This window comes from Cupressus sempervirens, chromosome 1, assembly GCF_028749045.1.
Source record: "Cupressus sempervirens isolate cs-2001-9-10 chromosome 1, ASM2874904v1, whole genome shotgun sequence".
NCBI classification, from domain to species: domain Eukaryota; kingdom Viridiplantae; phylum Streptophyta; class Pinopsida; order Cupressales; family Cupressaceae; genus Cupressus; species Cupressus sempervirens.
In genome coordinates this window covers 355,208,644-355,234,320 of record NC_143118.1, presented here as the reverse complement: position 1 = coordinate 355,234,320, position 25,677 = coordinate 355,208,644, and the positions used below count along the sequence as shown (strand labels likewise).

General features: G+C 36.9%; 2 pseudogenes; both read right to left on the bottom strand.

Moving 5' to 3' along the window:
• Positions 1–20,600: 20,600 nt before the first annotated feature.
• Positions 20,601–21,540, bottom strand: LOC149577706 (transmembrane 9 superfamily member 7 pseudogene; annotated as a pseudogene).
• A 2,516-nt stretch (positions 21,541–24,056) lies between these two features.
• LOC149577705 (glucose-1-phosphate adenylyltransferase large subunit 1, chloroplastic/amyloplastic pseudogene) lies at positions 24,057–25,375 on the bottom strand (annotated as a pseudogene).
• Positions 25,376–25,677: the final 302 nt, after the last annotated feature.

Below are 25,677 nucleotides of genomic sequence, written 5' to 3'. Positions count from 1 at the left end.
GACCCATTAAACGATGACATATATCTGTAGGGGTCCTATAACCCCCAAGGACATATTTGAATCGTTCATATGGGTCAAAGGGTGTCATAGGGTGACCTATGACACCCTTTGACCCATTAAATGATGACATATATCCCTAGGGGTCCTAGGACCCTTAGGGATATATTCGAATCGTTCATATGGGTCAAAGGGGGTCATAGGGTGACCTATGACCGCCTTTAACCCATTAAACAATGACATATGTTGTTAGAGATCTTCGAACCCCTAGGAACATATTCGAATAGGTCATCTGGGTCAAAGAGGGTCACAGGGTGACCTATGACCCCTTTTGACCCATTAAATGATGACATACCCCTTTGACCCATATGAACGATTCGAATATGTCCCTACGGGTCCTAAGACCCTTAGAGAAATATTCAAATCGTTCATATGGGTCATAGGGGGTCATAGAGTGACCTATGATGCCCTTTGACCCATTAAAGGACGAAATATGTCCTTAGGGGTCCTCGGACCCTTAAGGACATATTCGAATCATTCATATGGGTAAAAGCTGGTCATAGGGTGCCCTGCGACCCCCTTTGACCCATTAAACGATGACATATGTCCCTAAGGGTCCTAGGGACATATTCGAATGGGTCATATGGGTCAAAGGGTGTCATTGACCTATGACCCCCTTTGATCCATTAAATGATGACATATGTTGCTAAGGGTCCTAAGACCCCTAAGGACATATTCGAATTGTTCATATGGGTCAAAGGGGGTAATCGGATACCTTATGACACCCTTTGACCCATTAAATGACAACATATGTCCCTAGAGATATATTTGAATCATTCATATGGGTCAAAAGAGGTCATAGGGTGACTTATGACCACCTTTGACCCATTAAATGATGACATATGTCGCTAGAGGTCCTCAGACTGCTAGGAACATATATGAATGGATCATATGGGTCAAAAGAGGTCATAGGGTGACCTATGACCCCTTTTGACCCATTAAATGACAATATATGTCTCTAGGGGTCCTAGGACTCCTAGGGACATATTGAAATTGTTCATATGGGTTAAAGGGGGTCATAGGGTGGCCTATGACCCCCTTTGACCCATTAAACGACGACATATGTCTCTAGGGGCCCTATAACCTCTAGGAACATATTCAAATCATTCATATGGGTCAAATGGGGTGATATGGTGACCTATGACACCCTTTGACCCATTAAACGACGACATATGTACCTAGGGGTTCTAAAGTCATATTCAAATTGTTCATATGGGTCAAAGTGGGTCATAGGGTGACCTATGACTCCCTATGACCCATTAAACAATGACATATGTCTTTAGGGGTCCTATAACCCTTAGGGACATATTCAAATCGTTCAAGTGGGTCAAAGGGGGTCATAGGGTGACCTATGACACCCTTTGACCCATTAAACGATGAGATATGTCCTTCGGGGTCCTAGGACCCCTCAGGACATATTTGAATCATTCATATTGTTCAAAAGGGGTAGTAGGGTGCCCTATGACCCCCTTTGGCCTATTAAATGATGACATATGTCCCTAAGGTTCTTAAGGATATATTGAAATGTGTCATATTAGTCAAAGGGTGTCACAGGGTGACCTACGAGCCTCTTTGACCCATTAAATGACGAAATATGTCCCTAGGGGTCTTAAAACCCTTAGGGACATATTCAAATCGTTCATATGGATCAACGGGGGTCATAGGGTGCCTTATGACACCCTTTGACCCATTAAGCGATGACATATGTTCCAAGGGATCTTAGGACCCATAGGGACATATTTAAAACGTTCATATGGGTCAAATGGGCTCATAGGGTGACCTATGACCCCTTTTGACTCATTAAATGATGACATATGTCCTTAGGGGTTCTAAGAATCCTAGAGACATATTCGAATGGGTAATATGAGCCAAAGGTGGTCATAGGGTGACCTATGACTCTCTTTAACCCATTAAATGACAACATATGTCTCTAGGGGTCGTAGAACCCTTAGGGACATATTCGAATGAGTCATATGAGTCAAAGGGGGTCATAGGGTGACCTATGAACCCCTTTGACCCATTAAACATTGACATATGTCCCTAGGAGTTTTAGGACCCCTAGGGACATATTCGAATCGTTCATATGAGTCAAAAGAGGTCATAGGGTGACCTATGACCCCTTTTCACCCATTAAATGAAAACATATGTCCCTAGGGGTTCTAGGACCCCTAAGGACATATTTGAATGGGTAATATGGGTCAGAGGGGATCATAGGGTGACCTATGACTCTTTTTGATGCATTAAATGACAACATATGTCGCTAGGGGTCCTTGAACCCTTAGGAACATATTCGAATAGGTCATATGGATTAAAGGGGGTCATAGGGTGACCTATGATCCCTTTTGACCCATTAAACGACGACATATGTCGCTATGGTTCCTAGAACCCCTAAGAACATATTCAAATTGTTCATATGGGTCAAAGGGGATCATAGAGAGACCTATGACCCCCTTTGACCCATTAAACGATGACATATGTCCCTAAGATTCTTGGGACCCCTGGGGAGATATTTGAATCGTTGATATGGGTCAAAGGGGGTCATAGGGTGACCTATGACTCCATTTGACCCATTAAACAATGACATATGTCCCTAAGGGTTCTAGGACTTCTCGGGACATATTCGAATGGGTAATATGGGTCAAAGGGGGTCAAAGGGTGACCTATGACTCTCTTTGACCCATTAGACGATAACATATGTCTTTAGGGGTCCTAGAACCCCTAGGAATATATTCAATGGTTAATATGGGTCAAAGGGAGTCATAAGGTGACCTATGATGCTCTTTGACCCATTAAACGATGACATATATTGCTAGGGGTATTCGGACCCTTAGGAACATATTCGAATGGGTCATATGGTTCAAATGACTCATTAAATGACAACATATGTCCCTAGGAGTTCTAGGACCCCTAGGGACATATTCGAATGGGTCATATGGGTCAAAGGGGGTCATAGGGTGACTTATGACCCCTTTTGACCCATTAAACGATGGCATATATCTCTAGGTATCCTATAACCACTAGGGACATATTTGAATCGTTAAGATGGGTCAAAGGGGGTCATAGGGTGACCTTTGACACCTTTTAACCCTTTAAATGATGACATATGTCTATAGGGGTCGTAGGACCCCTGAGAATATATTTGAATCGTTCATATGGGTCAAAGGGGGTCATAGGGTGACCTATGACCCCCTTTAAACCATTAAACGATGACATATGTCGCTAGAGGTCCTCAGACCCCTAGGAACATATTCGAATGGGTCATATGGGTCAAAGGGGGTCATAGGGTGACCTATGATCCCCTTTGACCCATTATATGACGACATATGTCTCTAGGGGTCCTAGAACCCCTAGAGACATATTCAAATTGTTCATATGGGTCAAAGGGGGTCATAGGTTGACCCATTAAACAACGACATATGTCTCTAGGGGTCCTATAACCCCTAAGGACATATTGGAATCGTTCATATGGGTCAAAGGGGTTCATAGGGTGACCTACGACCCTCCTTGACCCGTTAAACGACAACATATGTCTCTAGGGGTCCTAAGATCCCTAGAGACATATTCAAATCATTCATATGGGTCAAAGGGGGTCATACGGTGTCTTATGTCACCGTTTGACCCATTAAATGATGACATATGTCTGTAGGGGTCCTAAGACCCATAGGGACATATTTGAATCGTTCATATGGGTCAAAGGGGCTCATAGGGTGACCTATGACCCCCTTTGACTCATTAAATGATGACATATGTCTCTAGGGGTCCTAAAACCCTTAGGGACATATTCAAATGGGTCATATGAATCAAAGGGGGTCATAGGGTGACCTATGAACCCCTTTGACCCATTAAATGACGACATATGTCGCTAGGGGTTTTAGGACCCCTAGGGACATATTAAAATCCTTCATATGAGTCAAAGGAGGTCATAGGGTGACCTATGACTTTGTTTGACTCATTAAACGATGACATATGTCCCTATGGGTTCTAGGACCCCTAAGGACATATTCAAATGGGTAATATGGGTCAAAGGGGGTCATAGGGTGACCTATGACTCTTTTTGACCCATTAAATGATAACATATGTCGCTAGGGGTCCTCGAACCCTTAGGAACATATTCGAATAGGTCATATGGGTCAAAGGGGGTCATAGGGTGACCTATGACCCCCTTTGACCCATTAAACAACGACATATGTCTCTAGGGGTCCTAGAACCCCTAGGGACATATTCAAATTGTTCATATGGGTCAAAGGGGATCATAGAGTGACCTATGACCCCCTTTGACCCATTAAACGACAACATATGTCCCTAGGGGTCTTGGGACCCCTAGGGACATATTTGAATCGTTCATATGGGTCAAAGGGGGTCATAGGGTGACCTATGACTCTCTTTGACCCATTAAATGATGACATATGTCCTTAGGTGTTCTAAGACTCTTAGGGACATATTCGAATGGGTAATATGGGTCAAAGGGGGTCATAGGGTGACCTATGACTCTCTTTGACCCATTAGATGACAACATATGTCTATAGGGGTCCTAGAACTCCTAGGGACATATTCAATGGGTAATATGGTTCAAAGGGAGTCATAGGGTGACCTATGATGCTCTTTGACCCATTAAACAACAAAATATGTTGCTAGGGGTCTTCGGACCCCTAGGAACATATTTGAATGGGTCATATGGTTCAAAGGGGGTCATAGGGTGACCTATGACCCCCTTTGGCCCATTAAATGACAACATATGTCCCTATGGGTTTTAGGACCCCTAGGGACATATTCGAATGGGTCATATGGGTCAAAGGGGGTCATAGGGTGACTTATGACCCCCTTTGACCCATTAAATGATGACATATATCTCTAGGGGTCCTATAACCCCTAGGGACATATTCAAATCGTTCATATGGGTCAAAGGGGGTCATAGGGTGACCTATGACACCCTTTGACCCATTAAACAATGACATATGTCTCTAGGGGTTCAGGACCCCTAGGGATATATTCAAATCATTTATATGGGTCAAAGGGGGTCATAGGGTGACCTATGACCCCTTTTAACCCATCAAATGATGAAATATGTCACTAGAGGTCCTCAGACCTCTAGGAACATATTTGAATGGGTCATATGTGTCAAAGGGGGTCATAGGGTGACCTATGACCCCCTTTGACCCATTAAACGATGACATATGTCTCTAGGGGTCCTAGAATCCTTAGGAACATATTGAAGTTGTTCATATGGGTCAAAGGGGGTCATAGGTTGACCCATTAAACGACGACATATGTCTCTAGGGGTCCTATAACCCCTAGGGACATATTCAAATTGTTTATATGGGTCAAAGGGGTCCATAGGGTGACCTACGACCCTCTTTGACCTATTAAATGACGACATATGTCGCTAGGGGTCCTAAGACCCCTAGGGTCATATTCAAATCATTCATATGGGTCAAAGGGGGTCATATGGTGTCTTATGACACCTTTTGACCCATTAAATGATGACATATGTCCGTAGGGGTCTTAGGACCCGTAGGGACATATTTGAGTCGTTCATATGGGTCAAAGGGGCTCATAAGGTGACCTATGACCCCCTTTGTCCCATTAAACAATGACATATGTCGCTAGGGGTTCTAAGATCCCTAACCTGACTTTGAAGCATTCTTAGGAGGTTTCCACAACCTGAAAAACTACAATAACTTTCAAACCGTGGGGCCTTTAGAGCTAATTCTTTTTCTGGAATGCTCTAAATCACAATTACATTCATCTAGCCAATTCACACCTTCTAGGTTCCCAAAATGATGGCCCAATTGCATGCTCCTATTTTTTCATGATTTTCTAGCACACTGATAGTTGAACTGTGAGAGTTGGAACCTTTATTTGACCCAAATGGATGTCAAAAAATGAAAACACATTAAACAGAAACTAAGTCTAAGTACATTTTTTTGGGTGACACAAGATTGCCCTTATACCTCTGGATGCTCCTGCATCATCATACTTCCCTTAAAGACCCTACAACTCAGATTGCTTAACATACATGTCACCTTTACAAATAGCTTCTAGCTTTTTCCATGCCTAATGGGCTATCATTTATCAATAGATGTGAGAATACTCTATATCAGACAAGACACTAATCAAATCTTAACTTTCTATCATGCATATAAAATTGGCTAGTTGTCTCTGCTATCTCATACTCTTCCTAAGATCTCCCATAATTTCTTATGTATCCCTACGCCTTTTTTAAACCTCATGGTTCCTATTTCCAACTATAGAGGATGGAATATTAGCCTCTATATCTTCTGGATGCATTTCATGTTGCACCGGCTTTTCCATATTTTGTGAATCTTCACCACATGATCCTACTATGTAGTAGTAACTATACTTGAGATTTGATGCCTTTGACTTGGTCAATTTATCCTTGTAGCTTTTATCAGCTACTCACTTTGATCATCTAGTAGAAAATATTTATACCTTCTAAATGCCTTTTCCTCCATGAGCTTAACATCCCATTTGAGTATAACTCTTCTAGTGTTTGGAAGAAAATTCCTATATTCCTTTGAGGTTTTACTATACCAAACAAAGTACCCCATATCTATAGTCAAATCTTACTTAGTACATGTGTATCACTTGGAATATGAAAATATATCAAACTTCCAAATATATTGAAGCGACTAATATCTAGTTTCTTCCCTATGAAAGCTTCCTCTGGTGTCATCTTCCCTAGCATCTTGTGTGGAGATTTGTTGTATGTGTATACTATTGTACTACATGTCTCTTCCCATAGGTAACAAGGCATGTCTTGGTCATGTAGCATATAACACTTTCTACCTTATATATAGAATGATTCTTTCTCCCAACAACTCCATTCTACTATATATTATAAGGAATATTTCAATCTCTTTTGATTCCTTCCTTGGTATTCCCTTTGTACTAGATCAAGAACAACCTCAAATCTAGCGTCACTCATTAGAAAAGATGGTTTTGTAAACTTCCCCAAAAAATATCCTTTACATGCATCATAATAATCTGTGCTTATCTCTAGAATACATGTCACTATCTCTTGAAGAAATTTAAGTTATCCATGATGAATAAGGCCCATCCTCCTATTCCATATCTCTCTAAGAAAATTCTAATGGATCAGCATTAGTTCATACAACTAAGCACTTAGCAAAGGGCCACACCATCTTTTCACTTCGTTAGACACCCTTTGACCACTGCTTAGAGATTCCAAAAGATCAAACTCTGACTCTGTTCTAGCACCAACTAACACCCACTTTGAGTCACAGATCTAATTGGCTATATTAGGCTGGGTTACAAAGGAAGTATCAGTACTACCAATCCATACATACCAACCTTACCAAAATTTCACTACTAACAATTTTTACAAGCCATACAAAATTGAAACAACAGAGAAAAAGGTAGAAATTGTAAGTTTTATTCAATGTTTGCTGCTCATTGGTCAAGTTGATAACATATAAGTATGAATATCTAGTATAGTTGGATAGCTTTGTGAATCTTCTTTCTGTTGCACTTGGAATGAGGTTCTAATTCACTCTACAACTCAAGATATTCCCATATTACTAATTGTTGTCCCCATTTTGCGCCATTACCTAGTGTTTCATCTATTTTCCCTCATATCTTTAGATTCCACCATGGAAAATTAATGGCCCTTGGTGGAATCTGAGTTAGGACAATTTTTTTTATGTTCCTTTTGGTTTTAGGTCAAAAGAATGAGGTTGGAGAGAAAAACTTGATGCCCTAGGCATGCAAGATCCATGTGCATGCTAGATTGTAGCAACATATTCCATAACTCACTACAGAGAAGGTTTCAAGGCTTGAAAATTAGTATGTGATCATCTTACAGGATCCTCCTCATGTTCCAATTTCTGGTTTGAATTTTTGTTCAAGGGGTAGGGTACTTCCTTTGTTAATGGATGCCTAATTACCTACATTCCTAAGTAAGCCTTAAAAAACTTAGTTGCTGCATACTTCTCTTGAGATCCCAAGGCTTTAGTATGTTGTATAAAACCCAAAAGGGTATCCAAACCTATGATTCTTTTCTTTGGGTTGTGAGGAGATGTTTGTGATTTTTCATGTTCAAGGCTATAAGCCTAGTCTTGAGTTTGTGAAGCAACTAGCCAATGAAAGTTGCATAGTTTGAATCTAATGTTGGATTCATGTTATTTTGGACCTAAATAGACCCTTTCCATGCTTGGAAGTCACCCTTGGTCATTATTTTTTAGTTGTGGGGTTTTGTGTCAAATATGCCTATGGGCCACGTTTTAGGCATAAAAATGAGTAATATAGGTGATTTTTCAAGGAAAAAAAGAATTTTATGTTTCATAGAAGGTTATAAATGTCCTTAGGGTCATTAGGTTAAGTTTTAGACATCTAGGAGTTAAGATGTCAAAAATTGCAAAAGTTGTCAAAGCAAAATTGCAAAAATGCTGAGAACTTTTCAAGAGTTTGGAAATTGGTAAAGGGATGAGAATTTTACTATTGTTGAACCTTTTCTAAGTTTTAGAATTGGAATCAAGTGAAAAATGTTAAAAATGCACTTTTTGTGCAAAGTTGTATTGTTGAAAGTTGTAAAAGTTGCTCAAATTTGCAACTTAGTGGAAAAAGGGTCGTGGGATTGAATTGTCTACTCCATTAGCTCTAGGTGGCTGGGTTAACCCTATCCCCAACCTCGTCATGTTCCCTTCAATGCTTGAACATTCTCAGGCATGCTGAACCGGAACGTCCCTAAGGATCACTAAATGGCATAGGGCTGAGATCTTTGACGGGGCGTATCTCGGAGCTTGTGTGAGGTATGGATGTGATTCTAGTTCCTACAAGACCATGTTGTGGAGACTTAAAACAATCTCTCTCACTTTTTGAAAATCACATTTCGTTTTCATTTTATGACACCATCTCGGGTGATGCTGAAACTTGTAGTGTTGGTTAGTACAAAGTTGTCAACTGCCAAATCTCTCTCACCTTTCGTTATGGGATTGAGCTATCTTCTTCGTTAGCTCCGAGTGGCTTGGTAAACCCTATCCCCAACCTCATCTGATCCCCTTCAGTGCTCAAACATTCTCAGACACACCGAATTAGAATGTCCCTAAGGGTCACTAAATGCCATAGGGCTGTAATCTTTGATGGGGCATATCTTGGAGCTCATGCGAGGTATGGATGTGATTCTAGTTCCTAGAGGATCATGTTGCAGAGACCTACAATAACCTCTCTCACTTTTTGGAGATCACACTTCGCTTTCATTTTGCAATGCCATCTCAAGTGATGGTGAAACTTGTAGTGTTGGCCAGTATAAAGTTGCCAATTGCCAAATCTCTCTCACTTTTCATTGTGGGATTGAACTGTCTACTCTGTTAGCTCTAGGTGGTTAGGTAAACTCTAACCCCAACTTCATCCTATCCCTTTCAGCACTTAAACGTTCTCGGGCATGCCGAATTGGAACGTCCCTAAGGGTCACTAAATGCCATAGGGCTGCGATCTTTGACGGGGCATATCTCGTAGCTTATATGAGGTATGGATGTGATTAAAATCAGAGACCTACAATAAATTCTCTCACTTTTTGGAGATTACACTCCATTTTCATTTTACGACACCAGCTTGGGTGATGTTGAAAGTTGCAATGTTGGCCAGTACAAAGTTGCCAATTGCCAAATCTCTCTCACCTTTCATCGTGGGATCAAACTGTCTGCTTCGTTAGATCTGGGTGGCCATGTAAACCCTATCCCCAACCTTGCCCTATCCCCTTCAACACTCGAACATTCTTGGACACATCGAACCGAAACGTCCCTAAGGGTCATTAAATGCCATAGGGCTATGATCTTTGATGGGGCATATCTCGAAGCTCGTACAAGGTATAGATGTGATTCTAGTTCCTACAGGACCATGTTGTAGAGACCTACAATAACCTCTCTCACTTTTTCGAGATCACACTCCATTTTCATTTTACGATGCCATTTCGAGTGATGCTGAATCTCTTAGTATTGGCCAGTACAAAGTTTCCAACTACCAAATCTCTCTCACCTTTCAGCGTGGGATCAAACTTTCTACTTCATTAGCTCTAGGCGACTAGGTAAACCCTATCTTTAACCTCATCCTATCCCCTTCTGCACTCAAACATTCTCAAGCATGCCAAACTAGAACGTCCCTAAGGGTCACTAAATGCCATAGGGTTGTGATCTTTGACGGGGCATATCTCGCAGCTCATGCAAAGTATGGATGCGATTCTAGTTCCTACAAGACTGTGTTGTGGAGACCTACAATAACCTCTCTTGCTTTTTGGAGATCACACTCCATTTTTATTTTACGACGCCATCTTGGGTGATGCTAAAACTTGTAGTGTTGGCCAGTACAAAGTTGCCAACTGCCAAATCTCTCTCACCTTTCATTGTGGGAACAAACTATCTGCTCCATTAGCTTCGGGTGGCCAGGTAAACATGGCTAAATCAATTTGGCTAGGTAAACGTGCCAAATCTCTCTCACCTTTCGTATGTCTTTCTTGATGTGTTCCTAGATTCTAAATATTAATTTGAACTCAGTTGATGTGGCTGTAATGATATGTAGGCAGTACTTTACAAAGTGTTTAATGGTTGTCTAATTTCAAATTATTATATGATATAGCTAACCTATATGAATATAAAGGTCCTATTACTGGTATCGCCATTGTAGGTAATGAAGATCTACCATAAGACGAGGAGCTAGAAGACCTCCCTCAACCACCAGTACAAGAAATTGAATGCATTGTAGACAAGAGGATAGCCAAAAAAACCAAGAGGTCTACTTACTATGAATACCTAGTAAAATGGAAACACCATTTATTGGAGGATGCTAGTTGGCTAACACTTTAAAACATTAAGAAGACTGCTTTCAATTTAGAAGAACTCCTAACTAAAGGGACTTAAGTTGTTCGGTCTTAGGGAGTATGGTTTTAGTTGTGTGATCGTATCTATGGTGATTCTTACAAACTAAGTTGATTTTTTGAATATCCTTTGTGTTATTGTGATATTTTAAATTGGTTTGAGATAGTTTAATTTTTATTTAAAGTGTTTAAGGCAAGTTTTCTAGAAACAATCTAGGAAAATTCTTGTTAAGAGCTCATTCCACAAATGAAGCCCTTTTTTGTATTTGAACCATTGGAATTCTCTAAGATTCTAGAAAATTCAAGTAAGGAGGGTATAATTATATATTCCTAGAGCTCAGGAAGTGTCTCAATGGAAAAACCATGTTTGCATTAGTCCCTAAGTTGAATAGCTTAATGTATTTAGGTAGGATTGAGACCAAAAAGATTGAAAAATGTTGAATTGAATTGATGGGTGTAGTTTAGTGGTGGATTTGAGTTATTTTTGGTTAGTAGAGGAGGTCTGAGGCCATACACCAATTATCTAGTAATTACTTTGAAAACCAAACCTAGTGTGACCTTATTAGGTCTATGTACTTTACATGGGTTAGGTGCCATAGGAATGGAATTAGGAATCTAGGCTTTGGAGTCTTAAATAAATTCAAAAGGGTGTCTGAATCTACACATAGAATAGTTATATTTCAAACTAAGAGGAATTAAAGTCCAAAAAATTAGAGTAGGAGACCTACAAGGAATTCTATGATAGTCAACATTTTGTACTGTACGAAAATTGGAGGGTTAAACCAAGAGTTGATTCTCGATCAGTTCAACATAAGGAAGGTGTCCCAATAGAAACTTGGGGTTGGTGAAGCCATTGATGAAGAGTTATAGTGATTGGCTTGGAATAGGGCTAGTGTCCCTAAAACAAAAAGGTACAAGATCTTGATTGGAGAAGTACTCACCTTGGAGGAGTTCACAAATGACCCTATCACTTTGGATAGGCCACAAAAGTGATATCCTAAAGGAGTAAGATATTAGGAAGGCCGCAAGTTAAGTTTGGTAGATTGGGAAGAAGAAAGTGTTTAAACCTCACTTCTTGCTCAACATCTCTACATTAGTGGGGGGGAGATAAAGATGATAGATGGCTACATAGATATGGAAAAAATAGGAATATAAAGAGGGGGGAATAAGAGAGAGTGAGATAATATTTAAATTGTTGATAAACACTCTTTTCTAACTTTTTAAAATATTTAAATTGTTGATAAACACTCTTCTCTCATAGCAATTTTAGAGTTGACTCAATGCATGTTTGTGCAATAATTTGTTATATCTTGGTAATGCAATATATTAATTTGATAATATTTAAGATTAACCTCAATAATTAAATTTACAAATTTTTTAGATAGAAAGAATCATTTATAACCATTGCATTGTACTAAAATGAATCTAATCTACACATTAATCTAGGTCACCTGCATGGTTGATTATTGTTTGTATGAATACAAAGTTGGTGTAGTTGAAGAATTTGACCTTGGGTAACACAAGATAACACAACTCTTGCAATCTAGTGATCCCTCCCAAGGTATTTTCCATACCACTAATTCTGACAAAAAACTTCAGACATAAAATATATGGGTGAAATAGAGGGTAGGAGCATAGTTGTAATATCACTTTGTGCATTAGGTTAATACTATAAAGGGTAAGATTGGTGCAATGTTTATTTGTAGGTAATACCATCATAGATCTTGCATTGTTACTATGCTTCTTGGGGCTTGTATTATATTATCAGTTGTTTTATCTAATGCCCAGTGTATTTTAAATTTGATTGCTTCGATTTGGAATAAACTGGTAGTAGATATTATTTTTGTTAAGGGAAGTGTTAGGTATATTATAGTAATGGATTTCTTTCTAGGGCATTTGATCCTTTTGTGACTACCTTGGAAACAAGTCAAGCTATCAAGCAGCACCTCTTAAACTTTGTGAGATCAATCTTAACTGATAAAGTTTATTGCCAATCAATATTGTATAAAAAATTCAAACTAATTAAGTATTGAATTAAACTTGATAAACAAATGACAGAGAAGGAAAACTTTAAACATGAACAAGATCATAAATCATATGACGATGACATATTAGAAATGATTAACTTATGCTTAAATAGTTATAATGTTTATTGTTAATCAATATTCTATCAAAGTTTTGAATATATTAGGTATTGAATTTAATGTCATACATGAACAAACATATAATATAAAACGATAACCAATAATGTCACATATACATTAACAAACACATAATATATTATGATAACCAATAATGTCATATATGAACAAACATATCATATATTAACCAATAATGTCATAAGTTGAATAATGTCATACATCAAATATAAAATGTCATATATACATCAAATGTGTATCAAATATGTCCACTGATGCCTATATATATTAATGTCTATTAATTATATCTTTTCCTTCCCATGAGGGGAAGGAAAAAAATCTCTCGAGGTCTTATGTTGTCGTGTGCAGGGAGATGGTGGAGATGACGGGGTCCTCCTGACATGCTTGCTCGTCCTCTTGTTGAGGCTCTTCTCTAACTCAAGTTGATACAAACAAAGTAGATTTGAATCAATATTTATTATACGTTAAAATCAAATATATGTATGCACAAAATTAATTATTTTCTTATAGCCATCAGATAGTCACTCTATATGTCCACCTTGAAGGCTCGTGGACGATCAGGTGTGACGAGACACTACAACAATTTAATCAATACTTACAAATAACATTAGAAATTTTGATACTAAATATTTTAAACAACAAATAAAACCAAGAAAATTCTTTCATACCTCAGTCAATGACTATGAGCTATCTATAGTTGCGGCCACCCCACGATTGACGGACTGTCGGAGATGAGGAGGAGTGTCCGACGTCATGAGCTGCATGTCATACAATACATGTTATATTTAACATGAAATATGAAACAAATATAATCAAATGAATTAAATTAACATGAAACAAATGTACCTATACATAGCTCATATGATGTCTATGCTCTGAGTCCGTAGTAAATGTTGACGGTCTTGTAGAGAACTGATGCACATGCATAATTTTTTTCATCAATCCTTAATATGATTACTTAATAAATATATGTATTAATTTAAATGATTAAATCGATACATACCTCTAGACTTGTGGACGCGACAAAAATGAGGTCGGAGGATCGCTGCTAGACCCGCCAACACTCTGACCTTGAATTTTGAACAATGTCAATAGATGTTAATTAATTAATCATTCACTATACATATAAAATGTGATCAAATTAGTAAATTATAATTTTAATTTTCTTGTGTATCAATCCCAAATGTGTCATTTAGGAACTAATTAGTGATGAGCCCATCATCCTCACCATCTCCAACATGAGTGCCGAATGTGCATAAGGATCTGCATGAAGTGCACATGTGACCATGACGTGCAGAAGGCTCCCCCTCAACTAATGGGCTCATGGAATGGATGAGGGTCTGCGTCAAAGCATTAATGGTCTCTAGAGCACTGGCCACTACATGTTCCTTCACAACCGAAGGAATAGTGACATGCTCGCGTTGTGGCTTTACCACAGGTGCCCTAGCTACATTAGGGTCACGACGTGCTCCCAGCCTCTCAAATGATGACCCCCCACCTCTACCCTGGGATTCTAATATATCAAAATAATTGGGGATCTCCCCAAGGACAAACTCACAATACAATTTCTTCAAAATAAATATGGGGAGCTCGTGATTGTTGCAAGTAGGGGCATCAAAAACCATCCACCATCTATCCCAAAAATTATTTCTAATAGCATCGTGTATGCACCAATGGATGGGGAACTATTTAGTACCCTCTCTAATAGTACTTTTCTCACCAAATTTTCTAAATAATGCACATTTTCTACCTTTTGGTATTCCTTTTTTTTTAACATCTTCATATGACAATTTATTTGCATAAAATCTTTTTTGTTCATCCCTCTTAACCTGCCAAATATCTAACTAACCACTAACTGAGGCTATCTGGGTCGTAATGGATTTGAGGGATGATGCCAATTGAACCCTCATTGGATTGGTTTGTCCAGATTCTTTCAACCGACCAATGAGTCCTTCTAATTCAATTTTGCCTCTTTCTATTTCATTTATTATATTTTCTTGTGTGCCAGGCGGAGGTCTTGCAATTGGTTCAAGTTGCAAAATTTTTTGTTCTTCTTGGGGAGGGTTTTGGTTTCGAGGTTCTTGAGGGTTTTGATGTTTTTGTGGATTTGTAGGTTGATTATTGACATTTCTTGATAAAAAATCAATTGAAATCGAAATAAATAAACAAATATAAATATAAATGGTAAAAAACCTACAAAACAATATGAAAAATGTATCAAACAATGAAAAATGAAGTTTAGATCACATACAGCATGGGCATGGGCATGCTTGTGATCTCGAATTTTTCTGACAAGGAGGCATATCAGCAAGATGGGTGATGAAAAGTGTTGTGTTATGCAACTTGTGTACGCTTTGCTATTGAAAGAAGCTAAAAAACTAAGATAAAATAAATGTGTTGTGAGTATGCAGCCCATTTATAAAATTTTACCATTTTTAAAGCACATATGTGCTATTCAAAAATGAGAAAAAAAAAAACACCACAACTCGGTGCATATACCCAAGGCTATTATTATGTTTCTCATATCTTTTACATTCTATATGTGCTTAGATGATCTTTATCTAGCTTTTAATAATACCATAACTTGTCATTTGTCTATAGTGGAGACACCATTTTTCTTCTCTTTATTACAATATTTTTAAAATATAATAAAAGATGTCAAAAATTATGATATTCCTATCAAGATTTAACTATGTAGCTTTTGAGTTAGACTTATTGACTCATGTTTCATGAGTAGTGATTCGCACGAATCTGTCTCTCATGACAATAAATAAGACACTTAACACTTGTTGAATCTAGGTGATGCTCACAGAGGTGAAGCATTGGGACTTCCTCTGAGGTCACTCATCTTAATACTAATCCAACTAAAACAACAAGAAATCAATGTTTGAATTTAGCAACAACAACAACAACAAAAGATCATTTGGATGTGGGTAATGAACAAACTTACCCTAAACCTCATATTTAGACTCAAAGAAAATTTAAAGACCTAGTAACTAACATGTGCTTGGTTCTTTATTTACTTTTAAAGATTTTTTTGGTTTTGAAAAAACCAATATTTTGATTATAAATAAAACAAAGCTACTCCAAGAAAAAACTATCAATTTGCTAACATCTTATAATCAAATTATGGGTAGTTAAAACTCACTATGCATCTCCTCCTTTGTTTGTTCATTGTTGATTATCTATACATTCTTGAGCATTGTCTTTCATCTTGACTAATTCTACTATTTTGTACTCCATACATTGTTGTCTGTAATTGTCTTTTAATTGCATGTTGATGTATCCTTTGTAGTAATGTTGTCAATCCATTAGTGTAGTCTAACTACTTTTTGACATCGATGGTCTCTCACATTTTGAGACAACCATGTTTCTCTTTAAAATAGACACATCTTCAATAGAAACAATAATATATTTCTTTGAACACTTCATTTGATTGATCAGGGCATTTTTAAGGGGTTAGAATCAAGGTCATTTCATTATTATAGGCCACCTTCTTTCTATTATTCAAACTTATATTCTAAGTCAATGAAATACTTCCACCTAGTTGCATGTTCCACACAAATCTTCCTTCAATTATACTGGCCCCATAGATTAAACCTATAATTTTTATTTCATCAAAGGACAATTCATCTAACTTTAGTACCACATTGAATAGTTGATAGCTCATTTGCTTGCATCAATGAAAAAGTCCATCATGTGGGAACAAGTGGAAGAAATTTCAACCAAAATTTTAATTCAAAAGGAACTATATTTAATTCTCATAATTTAATAAGTGATTTCTACCACTCACTAGAAATGTGGGTTGAGATAATTAAAAGACTACTTTAGTTATTGGGAAAACCGAACACAAGTCTACTACTTATATGATGAATCTTGTAAAAAACATATTATGATTGGATTATGTTTTAGGTGGTCAAACATACACCTATTTATCTTTATTCTTAACAATTATGTACTACAACATTGAAATTTTAAATTTTTACCAAGTAAAATAATCCTTTTTTTTCAAAATATAGCTAGTAGCTTATAAACTACATTTAATTTTCACAGCATTATTCTGGCCAAGTTTGGGGCGCATCCTCTAGGTTGGCTGCCATTTTCGGCATGATTTGGTTTCTTCATTGTCTTCATGGTTTTTTTGACTCTATTGGTGACTAATGTAGATACTCTTACTTGGCTTACTACTCTTTTGTCTTTGTGGTAGAGTCTAATCTGACCTCCTGAGCCTGTTGCTAGTTCACAAAGGCTTCATCTTTGTTGGGCTAGATTGGGATAGATATTAACCACGTCCCTCCATTCCATTTCTCTCTCAATGTTCCCGCACACCTCCTCCCCTCTCAGGAAGAGTTGAACCAACATGTTAGACTTAATATTTATAGATAGCATATCTCTATGATATGATGTAACTTGGCTAGTGGGTTATGCCCGAAGATGGCCTTTTATGCAAAACACTTTTTGATTATCATAGACGGTATTGTTGTGCCTCCTAGTTACTTATCTCAGCATTGGTGTCATGCCTTATGCATCTCTTGGTGCTCCTTTAGGGTTGGATCCCATTGGCTTCAAATTCAAACTAGTAACCACATGGGCAAAGAGGACCAGACCTGTGACTTGTGTACTTTGGGCATGGCTAAGCCAGAGATCCAATTCATCTTTCACTAACCTACCTACTACAAGATTAGTGAGAGATTCTAGTGCTTATTTAGGGAGTGTAGCTCCCTCATGATCTTCTTCATCTACATGGACCAGAGATGCCTCGCACTATACCTTGGATAAACTATGAACCTCTGTAACCACACCTTACAACTTTTATTCCCCTCAAGAGTGACCCTGGTTCAGCTCATCACTTATTTCTTCTCTCCCTCATCTCCAACATGTGGGACAAAGTGGTCTTCTAGTGCCACCATCACTAATCACTCTAGATCTGCGAGATCTTGTAGTAGTTATACTCATCAATGACACCATTCCAACTCTTCTTGGCAGTGATTTAGGGCTCTTTCTTTCCCTAGTCCATACCCTTTGATGCTTGGCTTCTTTCTTTTGAGGAAGGACCCTTAGTCCTTGCCTCATTCATGTGCTTCTTCATGTTTCTCTTTCTTTTCCTATTTTCTTTCTTTTCTTGGCACCATTTGGTGCCCTAGCTACTAGGGGTCTCTTATCTTGTTCACTTTTTAATCCCTTAGACCTTTGGGGTCTCTCGTTGGACATATATTAATAAATTTATCTTATCTTATATTATCTTACATATTTTTTATAGAAGATTGATAAATTGTTTAAATTTTTAATTTTATTGCTACTTAAAGGCCTTGTTTTTCATATCATGATCCTACACATGCCTAGGGATGACATATTTGTGTACTGTATGTTTTGTGTTTACCAATGATTTGTTCACTTGTTCTTTATTGCACTCCTATGTTGCAAAATTTGTGTTGTTCATTAGTTTCACATCTACATGTATATAATCATTGTCATGTTTGTCTCACAATTTCATGTTTACAATATTTATCATGAAACATCTACCAATTGCATGTTTATAATCCTAATGATGTGTATATATTGTTATTATTCTTATTAGACTCATTCTTTTTTACATTTTGTGTTTTCTTTCAAGATCTTTATCTATCTTTTAATTCAGATATTATTACTTGGCCAGTTGTCTATGGTGAGATTTTTTTTCCATGTTAATTATCTTACATATTATCCCAATCATATTTAAATGATAGAATTTTATATTATTACTCTTATCATGCTCATGTCATATATATATATATATATATATATATATATATATATATATATATATATATATATATATATATATATATATATATATATATATATATATATATATATAACTTGGTGCCTATCATTACATTGAGTATATCCTACACATTCTATATGTTCTTAGATGATCTTTATCTAGTTTTTAATAATACCATTACCTTGTCATTTATCTACAGTGGAAACATCATTTTTCTCCTCTTTATTACACAAAATCATGTTTCCCCTCTTTATTGCATAGCTATGATGTATGCTCATACATGCTTATTAGATAAAGCATCATGATTTGGTTTCCTTTATTATGCAAGTAAATCTTATTTGTACTCCTATAGACTTATTTTCATGCATAAAAATATTGTGATTATGTTTTTAGTCTCCTTCAATTATTTGCAAACAAATTGGATGGATATAATAAATTTACAACTTGTGCTTGTTATTGTTCCCCTATTCAAGTGTAATGGGGGAGTTTATAACTTTTTATGAAAGGCAATATTGAGCTATATTTTCATTTATCTTTTCTATTTTAAATGAGAGCTCTTTTTAAAATTGATATTTTAAAATGTGTCAATTTTAATTATTTTATAAGTTTTGATGTTTTCAATGTTCAATATAGATTATTCTTGTGTAAAAGATATCTTAGGTTTTAATTATTTATTCTAACATATATTTTCTCATGAATAGACCTTTACATTATGTTGGTAATTAGATTGGTTCTTTTTAATTCAACTCTCAAATGCCCAAACTCGAAAGAAGAATCAGATACCAACAATTGGATAATCTATCTTCAAGTTGATAGATTTCCTCTAAATTGAAAGGTACAAGTCCCTTATCAAATGATATTCAATGAATTTATTTGTTCCTAAACCAATTGGGTACGTTCTTAATCAGAGAACGAAAGAGGAAAACCAAGCTAGCCCTAGATAGAACTAACTCAGGAAAATTTTAGCTCCTAAACCTAGCCAATACCAAGAACCCACAATTCTTATGACTCCTTGACATTGGTAATGCAATGATGTTGTTAATTATGCAGATGCAATGACATGAAATGAAAATGGAGATTAACATATTAATCCCTACAACAAGAAGAAATGACAGTGCTATGATCTATCACCCATTCACCATTTAGCTAAGAATGTAAGAAAGTGCTCAAGACTAAATATAAAAATACTCCGATTGAAAGTAATCAGAAAAAGTGATGCTTAAATACTTTGGTTCATAACAAAACCTTTCTTATCTTAAACACAACAAACATAATACTTGGATATCATTTGCTCACAATCTCTGCCAAATCTGTTACAAAAAATCATCATTAATCTCCAGCACATAACCAAAATACAAAAATTAAAATGCCTTCCTCACTCTACTCCAACTATCCTATTTTCTGTCAAAAAGAAGAAGAATGTCCAATCCCTCTCAAAATTAACCATAAATACTGTCCTTGTAGAAATTATTCAGTTTCTCCGTTGGTGACTTTTCAGCTACTAAAACTGACCTTTCAATTTCTTGCTTATGACTTCCCATATTTATGTCTTCACAGCTTTCCGGTTTCTGTTTCATATTTGAATCTATTTCCTCTTACCATCATTATGCATAATTCTTTCAATTTTTTTCTTTATATAATTCTCACTTTCAACATCTAAAGCACTGGTTGCTTTGTCGAGTACTAAAACTGCTGGGCTTCTTAAAATTTCTCTAGCAATAGATATACATTGTTTTTGTCCCCCACTAAGATGAGCATTAATGAAGCCCAGCTAATAGATATCTGCCTTTGAACATCTTATAAAAACGAGCTGAAGAGTAGCCAACAAATAAACCCATGAAAACACACAAAGAAGGCTACAGTGACTAGGAGGCCTGAACACATCTCTATGGACTAATTTCCATCCTATTTCTTCTTGGGCTTCATCCTATATCTTTAGTTGGTCATATTATGAAATGTCCCTATACCAAGTTCCCATCATGATCATTGCCACCATGCCAGGAGGTAACAACACAATCATCAATGAATTAATTATGGAGAACCAACGGATCTGATCATCTGACATTAGCAGATATGTATTTCATCCAGATGCCCATTTCACAGGATTATCCTTGAAAGTAACATCATAACTAAAGATGAAATCTTTACCTTCCTCTACCTCCTGGGGAGTGTTAGAACTTAAAACATAGCGCTTACTGTTTGCCTTGTAGGTTATCAAATGTGGATTCTTAGGCTCCCAAAGCTACTCATATTCATTTTTTACACTGAAAGGTGTGACTTCAAAACTAACAATAAGTGTAGTATTAGTCTCTACATCTTTGTGGTACTTTGATTCAAAGTTCAAATGGTTGTGGATAAAATACTTTTCTTCTGTACTCTCTACATAGCTTGCTTTGAAGCCAACATGGAAGCCATGTTCATAGGAATATGTTGGGGTTCCATCCCTCCTTTGCTTGGGTACTACCGCAGGAAGATTATCAAGAATCATTCGCACACGATACTCATCATCTATTTTTTCCTTGAAATTCTTTGCAGAATCCAACTTTTTCATAGACATAATTGTGTAGCTTGTTTTTTTTCATCCCAAACAAGTGCGAAAAGTTCTCAATACGATCTCCACGAAGAACTCCCAAATTTTTAGCACTGTTGACGATCTCCTTTGTGTTGGAAATGATTGAAATGATCACAAGGAAAGTTTTTGGAATGATCATATGGAACTGGTAAAGAATGTTCTCAATCATTGTTTTGTCATTGATGTCAAACTTGCTACTTGCAGGAATGACAATTGCTTTAGTGATCCAAATACTATCAATTAGTTGATTGTTAAGGAGGAGGCAATCAATAAGATGTAACTAGAACACCTAGAGAAAGGTTGAAGTTATGATGTTGTAATGAAGTACAAGGATCAGCTAAGCCATTGATAAAAAAGTGTATTTGATGACATACTATAAGATACAAAGAATGGGCACACTGAAACATATCAAAGATATAAGACTTTAGCTAAGACATCTGTAAAGCCTAACTAAAGTTCACTAGAGAGAAGGAGCTGAGCGAGCTAATAAGTGCCAAATAGATTCCTAGTTGAATCCGAACAAGTAAACTTCAAGTGCCGAATAAACTTCAGATGCCGAGCAAGTTCAGATGCCGAATAAACTTCAAGTTTTGAGTGATATCAAGTGCCGAGTAGATATAGGTGCCAAGTAACATAGAGATGTCGAGCACCAGTAATACCAATAGTGCCGAGTAACACAAAGATGCCGAGCACTAGTAAAACCAATAGTGCCAAGTAACACAGAGATGCCAAGCACCAGTAAAACCAATAGTGCTGAGTAACATAGAGATGTCGAGCACCAGTAAATTAATAATGTCGAGTTGCTACATTATTTTGAAAATTGAAGATTTTCCAGATCTAAGCCGACAAGGTTGTTACTTAGAAATTTGTGAATTAAATGGAAGATAAGAATGATGAGCTGGTGGCACAGAACACCATGTAGAACATTTTTAAGGATACAACTGACGAAGTTTGTAGGTAAGAACAAGATATGAGGTAGATACATTGTATACTACCTAATCCATTTGAAACCCTAAAATTGGAGAGGGAGAATTGTGCGGCAAAGGGAAATCAAATTTCTATTTAAGGAGTCATAAGTTAATAAAGAAATAGTGAGAGGTGGTCAGGCGTGAAAGCACGAAATGCTGAAGGAGGTGCTAAGGAGGAAAGAAAGCATAGTTACTCTATTTCAGTAAGAAGACCCCTAATTTGGATGGATTGGTACAATGAGTTAGAAGACTCAAGGAGACGAAGCTTGAGAAGAAGACAAGCAGTCAGAGCTGAAGTGATTGAAGCCAAGCATAAGGATTCAACTAAAAGTATGATCTGAAATCTGCAAAGTATGTTGTAAGTTATATCAGATCAAAAGGTCATTATCATTACTTTCTAGCAATTGTAACAGTTAGCTTAAATCCTATGGACATAGGTTGGTTTGATAGCCATGAGATAAATCTTTTAACAGGGTGACATTCCAAGTGAATGTTCAAAAGTCCTTTAACTAGGCCCACTCCTAGCAATTTGGTGAAATCCTCTAACAAGGTGACATTTAACAGTGTGTTATAAGCCTTTAACAGGGAAGGCTTTTAATAGGGCATCACTTTAGAAGAGTGAGAATCAAGTAGCATGTTACTGGTGGTTTTTTCCAAATTGGGTTTCCACATAAATCATTGCGTCATGTGTTGATCTTGCATGTTTTATCTTTGCATGTTGATTTACTGTAACCTGCTAATATCGTTGATTCAAATTTGGATGGATGAAAAGTGTATGGATTCATTAAAAGTAGTGAAAAATTATTAATAGGACATTTGGACCTTGAATAACTGATTCACACCCCCGTCCCCCCCTGCCCCCTCTTAGTTACCCCCCCCCCCTCTTAGTTATTCTAAAGAATTCTAACACTTTGGCTACAAATAATAGTAATCATAAGGAAGTTGTGTCTTAGATAAAGTTAGCTTGTCCACTTTTACCTACGGCTGATCACCCTCGAAGTGAAGATAGACATTATCCATATGAATTGTTGGCACACTTGACATTTTATTCTCGCAATCTCTGCATATTTCCAATGGTTGTGTATAACAACTAACATATTGTGAATCATACCCACATGACCTTCTCTTTGGTAGAGAATGAGCGAATAACTTCTGCTTGCGAAAAATAAGAAAATAGCTTCTCCTTGTGGAAAATAAGAAAATAGCTTCTCCTCATGGAAAATAAGCGTGGGAGGGTATTTTTTGCCAAAGCAATATTGATCGGACACTTGTGATATGTCATAATGGCTCTAATCTCTTAAGTTGATAATGATAGCCGAATCATGTGATTGAGAGCCAATTTGATGCTTTATGCTTCTCTTATCTAATGCTCCAGGTTCAAACTTTTAAGGATCTAGAGATCAGACATCATTTGTAACCTGAAGCCTTTAACACGAGACTAGTCTAGAGCTATTAAATGGGTATATAACAGAAGAATTTCCCCTCCATATCTGTTGTGAAAACAGTCCATACACTTTTTCAGTTGGATGCGCAATATCTCAGAACACGTATGCACTTGTATCATTGCAATACAAATCCTTTGGATTTGTCATTCCACATTGTACTTGTACATTAAACAATTCCGATCCAAAGTTCTTTTTTTGTATTTTGGATTTACCTAGCAATGACTTGCTGTGTCACTGGGTTTTCAAATAACTAACCCATCCTTGATTGTGTTGTCGAGTTCATGGGACTACGGTGATTCCGCGACGAATGTAAAATCCCTTAGTAGTCTTATCAGCCTCTTGTATATTCTCTTCATTATTGATGGTGAAATTCTTCCCAATTCGTGCATTTTTGTCTATAATTTTATTCTTGATACTGGTGTTATCTCCAATTCGTATAGCAACTCCACCTTCTGCAAGAAGTGATCTTCTTTCATTATCTGTTTCATAGTAATCTACACCAAGCATTACCATATCCCTTAAAGAAACACCAAATTCATGCGAGATTGGAGACCAATGTTTGAGTGTTCGATAGAACAGCTTCTCAAGAAACAACCATGAGAAACAATGGAATCCACGATCTTAGACTGCTCAACTTTATTTGGTGGTATACTCCGAGGTGCTGTATAAATAGGCTTTTCTACATCATAGAAGCTGAACTTAGATGGTTGCGCAGTGAGATCAAGATTTTCTCTTTTGCTGAGGTATGAATAATTTATGAGCCAAAGTCATTTGCAGTAGGAAACCGCCATCTTAGAAGATTCAAGAGGATATCCTCTTTAAATACATAGGCACCCATTGCTGCAATATAAGGCTTTTTATTTGCACCTTTTGGTGATAAGCCCAAAATAGTTGTGTCCACACCCATAGCTTGCAGGTCCTTTCCTTTTTGCTTCTCAATAAAAGTAGAGGACTCGACCATTATCATCAATTTTTATCAACCCAAAATCAGATGCACGACTATCATCCATAGAGATGCATGAAATGGTAATATCTGCACTGCTACTTCTGTGATTCTAAACAAAGTCCATATAATCTATACGGTATAAGTGATCTAAAGATAGGATCAGGACATCTTCAATTTCCTTATTTCTTGCATCCTCAAAAGGCCAGTGAAACTAACGCACATCTGTCGTACCTTGAAACCAATTTCTTTTCTTTTCTCCAGGTCTTTGAGTAGCAGCCAAGGCCTTTCATATTATACTTATTGCTTATGAAACGAAATATTCTATAGAAATTCCTCAACAAAGCCATCCGCAAAGTTTACTCCATTACCAAAGTTGTGTGCCTTTGCAAGGTGTCGATTGAGAGAAGCTGAATTAAATTGAGTAAGAATATAAACTTTTTTGATTCCACTATCGATACAATTACTCATTGGCACATCAATTAAACAGTATGCACCCCCAATAGGAACCTTTAAAACACAATCATATTTTTCACATGTTGGATGTTGCTCGGCTTCGATTTCAACTTCAAGATAATATTGGGAATCTTTATCTTTATCTCGAACTCGAGTCTGCATGATGAATTTAGCTTTACTGTATAATGAGACAGCCCATTACGAAAAACATGAAAAGTGATTCTCCATCCCAATTCTAATTCCAATTTCAATTCTGCTTCTTTTTGTATATTCAATCAAAAAAATTTGAAGACTAACTCAATTGTTTCTTTTTTTCTAAGTCAGATTATGAACATGAAGCTGAAGAAGCATAATAAATCATATCAAACTAAATCTATAATTCTGAACCAAGGAAATAAACTCTGAATTGTGGCATAGGAACTTTCACATCTGCATTAGAATTTTGATCTTTTTCCTTCATAGAA